The following is a 6582-nucleotide window of genomic DNA, read 5'->3' on the forward strand; positions in this document are numbered from 1 at the left end:
ACTTGAAGCATGGAGCAGGCAAGCTTTCATAGGTAAATCCCTGCCAGAACTTCTCCTCTCTTCTCGCCGATCTCCCCAGCATGAAAGTCCCAGGCTTTAGCGGAGCAGAGATATCCAGTTCGATCTTAACCCGAGCGAAACCATACTGCTTCCCCTGCGCCGTGAACCCATCTAACTCCAGAGGGTTGCCAGTGCTCGCCGCAATTTGAAGGATGGTTTTCTTCTTCCAGTAATCCAACGACAACCCGGGCAAGCAGAGCCATACCACCACCCGCCCAATGCCGCTTACCCCCGGAATGAAGTTGGGGCGCCACCGGTCCATGGCGAGCAACTGTCCGGCCACCATCCACGGTCCTGTCCTCATCGCGGCCTCCTGGTCCGCTTCCTTGGCAAATCTGATAGCACTGAACCCGTCCACCAACATAAAGCTTTCAACATCGTACGCCAGTCTCCCGACCCGCCGGATTTCCTTAGCCACCCAATCCACTGGAATGCTCCTCCCCAAGCTTCTCACCAGTACCGTGGTGTTCCTCTACTCCGACCGCGTGCCTTCCAGCTCTTCTTCTGGCACCTCTACCACCTCGGTGAACCGACTCTGCACCACTTCCAGTTCACGGGGGGAGATCTGGTAACTAGTCCATACCGGTTGCTGCGACCCGCCTTTTGTCACCTCCGCCCACGTCGGACGCTTCGCCGCACTTCTGGGAGAAATATCGCTCGGTCCTCCGGACTTCCCCGACACCGGCGCCGCCAACGACCCAGCTCCAGGCTCGACCATGTCACTAACTCGGGACCCGTTCGACGAAATTTCCCTATGGCGACCACCCCAAAGCACAAATCTCAAAGCACCCGCCCACTGCACACCCGCCCCTCCCTCAAAGCTCTGTCTCTCTCTCTAAGAGAGCTATTCCTCAAATACTTCCTATTGAAGAATCCTTATGTTCTATCATGCTCCTTCAAGTCTGGGCTGGCGGAACACAATTTTGTGGAGCATGTGTTAATAAAACCATTAAAATAGGTGGCTGAAGGTGCTCGGCGTTGTTTAGAGCCTTAGCTTGCTTGTCGGCAGTCGAGCTTTGGTATCTAAAAATGAAGGATCCATAAGGACTCCATTGGTGGTTGAGCAAGACTTCTTGTCACATAAATAGGGGACGACAATTGCGGATCAAGAATGATTTAGGACGATGCAATCCAACCATTATCAACAGAATCTAGGCCGGCAATAATAACTATATGAAGGGATAGATCGTAAGAGAGTAGGTAAAATGGAGGGGTGATACTTGGACTCATGAGGTCTCGAGGATGACATGACCAAAAAAAACTTTAAAAAGAACAGAAAGAGAAGAGGGGGGGGGGGGGGGGGGGGGGGGGGGGGGGTGGTGGTGGTGGTGGGGGGGGTGGGGGGGCGTTGGGTGTTTGGGGGGTTTGTTCGGGCGCGGAGGGGCGTGGGGGGTGGAGGTGTGCTGCAGGTGGCTATCAAGGGGATGCAGAAAAGAATTATTAGCAGATTTTTTAGCCTTTGCAAAGTTGGAGAGGCGCTGGAGTTAGTTTCCTCCAGCTCAAATAAGGAAAGCCTAAGCCATCAAGATGGTAGCACTGTTGGAATAGGGCTAAGATTTTATCAGAGTGATCCAAGTTTGAAACATACGGACGCCGATTAAACGTGGAGACTGGATGCCCCTTGTCTAGTTTGTTCAGTGAAATCGCCATCTGATCCGCCGGTATTGAGGTGGCACTGGAATGACCTACTCACACGTGGGTAATGAACCCAGTGGGAGGAACCCACGAATCGGAAAGGATACGCGGAAACTTGCGGCTTGCATCGATCATTTTCTGGTGGAAGGAGGCTCAGTGGGGACTGCTACGCGGATGAGGTTTCCTCTCCTCCCTCCTATTTTTTTACCAAAAAAAAGGAAAGTCTAAGGTTTCGGAGTTGGGCTATACGTGTTATATCTCTCCTTCTCTTCCCCCTAAAAAAAAAAAAAAAAATCATTCTCGAAATATACTTACCCGAGTCTTAAAAAAAAATGGAGCATACTTAGCTTCTTTTTTTGTTATCCTCGACCTTCCAAATAGCCTCATATCACCCCACCGAACCCTAGTACAAAAAAAAAGTTCGGTGCTTCAAGATTTGGTCTTTCTGTCAACAATCTAAATTGGATACTCTTTATTTTTTTTAAAAAAAATAGGATTGCAGTATCTTAATTAGCTGCTTTAATATTTAATTCATTATTGGTTGAATATTTAAATCCCCTCTCCATATATTCTTTCCCCAACACTTATGACACCCTGTTTGGGTGTGGGCTAGCTCGGTGGAGCTGCTCGCGATCCTCGCCGCAAGGGAGGGCAGGGCCGCGCGACATCGCCGGAGCTCTACCCCTCTTCTTTTCTTTCCGGCGAGCTCTGATTTTGAAAGAATAGCGCGAGGAGATTGCGGAATCCACGGTCTCCTCCCTCTATTTCTTCCCCTCCACGTCTTCTTGGGCTCACCGAGCCCTTCTCCCTCCTCCATCTCTCTCTCTCCCCCTTCTTCTCTCCTTCCTTTCTTTTCTCCCTTCCCTTCTTTCTTCCTCTGCTTGGGCTCACCGTGCCCTCGATTGTGCCGCCGGATTCGTGGCTGCAGCACCTCCTCAGAGCCAAGATAAGTCTCCATCTCCTCCCCCGTCTCCCCCTCCTCCCGATCGACCCGGCGATGGCCAGATTCTGGCAAAGGGTCGTCGGGATAAGAAAGAAGAAGAAGAAGAAGGGGGAAGACCACTTACCTGGTGGTTCCTCGACCGCAGCCACCGTCGGTCCTCAGCTGGAGACGCCATCGGGCCGGAGGCCCTTCCTCCCCTCCCCTTGGTGGGGTGGGCTCTCGTCCTTCCCCTCCTGCAAGATGAGGGGAGAGCGATGAAGAAGAAAAGAAAAAAAAAAAAAAAGAGGAAGAAGAAAAGAAAATAGAAAAAACAGAAGGAAAAAGGAGAAAGAGAAAGAAGAAAAAATGGAAAACCACTTACCCACCATGCACCGCAGTCCTTGGCTGCAGCCATCGCCGATCCTCGGCCACAGCCACGTTGGGCCGGAGGCCCCTTTCCTCCCCTCCACTGTTTCTCAGTGGGGCGGGTTCAGACTCCCTCTCAAGTCCATTTCAGTTTGCTCAAAGATTTTATTTTATATTTAGACTTTAAATAGTGAATAACAAATAATTTGTTCTTTTAAAATGATTTTGATAGGTGCAGCGGACTTGCCCCACTGAAGATTTTTAGGCGAATAGTGCTAAGTGACCCTGGCACAAACTTTATTTATTTTAAATTAGTGATTAATTTTAGGTATAAAATTATAAATTATATTTGACATGATTGATCCTTATTTTTAAAAAAAAATTAAGGATGAAGCATATAATTTTTAATGGTCCATATTTTTGGGCAAATATCATTCTTACTGAATACTTTATTGTAAATAATTTATAATTATGAAAAATTACATAAAAAATGATATATGTGGCATGATTATGCCTTTTTAACTTTTGCAATGCAATTTAACATTTCCAACTTAGTTATAAAGATATGATTTATAAAAATATAAAATATTTTATGAACTCTAAGATAGCTATGACCATTTTTGGAAATGCCTGGAGCTAGCATCCAACGAAAATGGCCCTCTATCAACGGGTTAAAGTTAGTAACGAATATGAAATATGATATCTTGTCGATTACGAAGACGACCCTATCACGGATTACAGTGACTGTAGCACAAAAATCTGTGAGCATTATTTTGATAAAAAGTATGGATAAATGGCAAATATTTGATGACTATGAATATTTTAACTTGTACCTTCAGCTTTACGAACTTGCATGATTTGTGCATACATAATTGGTTTGCCATGATAATTTGTTAATATGCTTATAAAATATTTTATTTTACAATATAATTTTACTTTCCAAATGATGCATTGAATCATGTAAAAATTTATACTTGATCCGATAAGGTGGTGCATGGTCACTTACTGAGCCGCAAAGCTCGTTTGTTTCTTTATATATTTTTTTAAGATAATTAAGGTTGCTAGAAGTGGAAAAGAATAAATGATAAAGGATGAAAGAATAAAGCTTGAAGCATAGTTGCAAGCTAGTAATAAGTGTAGTCCTAACTATAAAGTTTAGGTTATGTGGTCGAAAAAATTTAAATATTGGATTTAGATGCTCTATATCTGCTTCTTTTTGTTTAGCAAATGATATTGGATATTTTTTTTGTCATGCTATATGAAATGTTATGGTGGGCAATACCCCACGGTAGCACGACCATATCATGCTCCAGTTCTGGGGCAGGATACTTAGTGATATCAGAGCCTAGGTTTGATCATGGGTAGAAGTTATGGGTAGAAGTTATAGCTTAGTAATGAGTAAATAGATTCTATCTAGTTAGATCTTTTTGATTGTTAAATAAAAATATACAAAATTTTCTTAACTCTATTATTCCTCTTGACTAATTTTGGTAATTGGGATAGGGAAAATGAACTTAAGAAAGGAGGATATCCTAGCAAACATTGCTTCTAGGAAAAGAGGAGCAAGAGTGGCGGCAATGGGAGATGCTAACCGGCTGGTTGAGCAAGCTTCTAGTGCTCCAACCACTCAGACGGATATTGGTGGAGTATGCTAAGTAGTGGCTCAATTGCTCCAACAGCAATAGTAGTCTCAGGCGGCTCCTCGACCTGCTTATCCTCCTGAATCAGACTATGAGAGGTTTTGGAGGCTCAACCCGCCGCAGTTCGATGATGGAGCTAGCCCTTTAGCTGCCGAGGCATGGATTCAGAAGACGGAGGCAATGTTTGATGTGTTGCAATTCTTCGAAGATGTAAAGGTGAGAGTGGCCATTCCAATGCTCAAAGAAAATGCAGAATTCTAGTGGGTTGAGACCAAGACTGCTTATGAAGATGGAGGAAGCCAACTTTTTGGACAGAATTTAAAGAAATATTTTATGATCAATATTTTCCAGGATCTGTAAGGTTGGAAAAGGAGAATGAATTCCTAGCAATGCGACAGACAGAAAAAATGTTAGTGCTGGAATATGTTAATAAGTTTAATGAGCTAGGATGATTTTGCCCATATGTTATTAAGTCCGATAAGGGCAAAGGCAACAGGTTTGAGCAGGGCCTAAGATGTCCAATTCGGTCTCGGTTATTGTCGCATCTTTTCAATAGTTATAAAGATTGTTGGCCCAACTAGGCAACCGAAGAGGGGGGCGGCGGGGTGAATTGGGTTTATAAAATTTTACGGAAATAAAATCAAATCCCCTCAAATGAAATAAACTAGATGCAATAAGTATAGCAAGTAATAATTACAAATATACAACTAAGTATGAAAAAGTAAAGAATGAAGAAAAGAAAAGTATTACGCAACGATTTATAGTGGTTCGGTCTCCTTGTGAGTCTGCATCCACTCTCCGGGACTCCTTCCCGAGATTTAATTCACTATGCTTATCTAAGCCTTACAAACCACTTGATTTCTAGGTGCAAGCAACCTTTACACTTCGTGATATCCGAGCTAACCCTTGGTTGATCTATTCCCTCAAACACTTCTTGTTTATCTAGAGTACGATCCTCCCAAGCAAATCTCTCTATCACTAAAGCTAACAAGAGCCAACGACTCTCTTACAATACTTAATCAAAATAACAAGAATGAAAGCACTACACTCAATTTCTCAACAAGAAAGACTTTTTACTTGTAAGCACAATACTCTCTTGATTTCTATTCAATCCTATGGAATTCTCTTTCTTGCTGCAATATGAGGTATGAAACTCCTTTTATAGGCTTGAGAAACCATTTTTCCATTTGAAACAATTTAAAGCTTTGGAAACCCTTTTTCAACACATTTAATGTATGCAGATTCGGGTCAGTTTTGATTTCCTACCTTGCAGTACCTTTTTGATAAATTAAAAGACTGAATTTGACTTTGTGGATAGAGACAAAGTTGTATCCCTTTAAGTTATCTTTTCAACCTGACAAGAATTATCTCAAAAGAATATTTCGTTGAAAAGTTACAGCTAAAAGAGTAAATATCTATCAGCCTGAATTACAGCTATAGATAGATAGATTGTACACCATATTACTCATAGCTAACGTTCAAATTTGAAAATATATTTAATATAAAAGTTATGACCATTTAAGTTGTCTTTAAAACTTGATAAGAATTATTTTAAAAGAACATTTTGTTGAAAAGGTACAGATAAAAGAGTAAACATATATCAGCCTGAATTACAGCTATAGATAGATAGATTGCAGACCCTATTACTCATAGCTAACATTCAAATTTGAAAATATATTTAATATAAAAGTTGTATCCCTTTAAGTTGTCTTTCCAACCTGGTAAGAATAATTTCAAAAAGACATTTGGTTGAAAAGGTACAGGTAAAAGAGTAAACATATGTTAGCCTAAATTATAGCTACGGATAGATAGATTGCAGACCCTATTACTCATAGCTAACGCACAAATTTGAAAATATATTGAATACAAAAATTTTAGATAAATAAGTTTTCTTTCCAGAGCATCAAGAATTGTATTAATATTGTATTTTAATTAAAAGTTATGCTAAAAATACTAACA

General features: G+C 41.8%; 1 long non-coding RNA gene across 1 annotated transcript; it reads right to left on the reverse strand.

Annotated features, from left to right (window-relative positions):
• Nucleotides 1–1424: 1424 nt before the first annotated feature.
• Nucleotides 1425–5557, reverse strand: LOC149768454 (uncharacterized). The gene is made up of 3 exons (XR_016399634.1): nt 3000–5557; nt 2763–2871; nt 1425–2098 (listed from the first exon to the last, which is right to left on the reverse strand). It is a non-coding gene; the product is annotated as an uncharacterized LOC149768454 (long non-coding RNA).
• Between the last annotated feature and the right edge of the window lie 1025 nt (nt 5558–6582).

This window comes from Phoenix dactylifera, chromosome 2 (assembly GCF_051530095.1).
Source record: "Phoenix dactylifera cultivar Ajwa chromosome 2, Ajwa_hap1_PhDact_Kaust_v1.1, whole genome shotgun sequence".
NCBI classification, from domain to species: domain Eukaryota; kingdom Viridiplantae; phylum Streptophyta; class Magnoliopsida; order Arecales; family Arecaceae; genus Phoenix; species Phoenix dactylifera.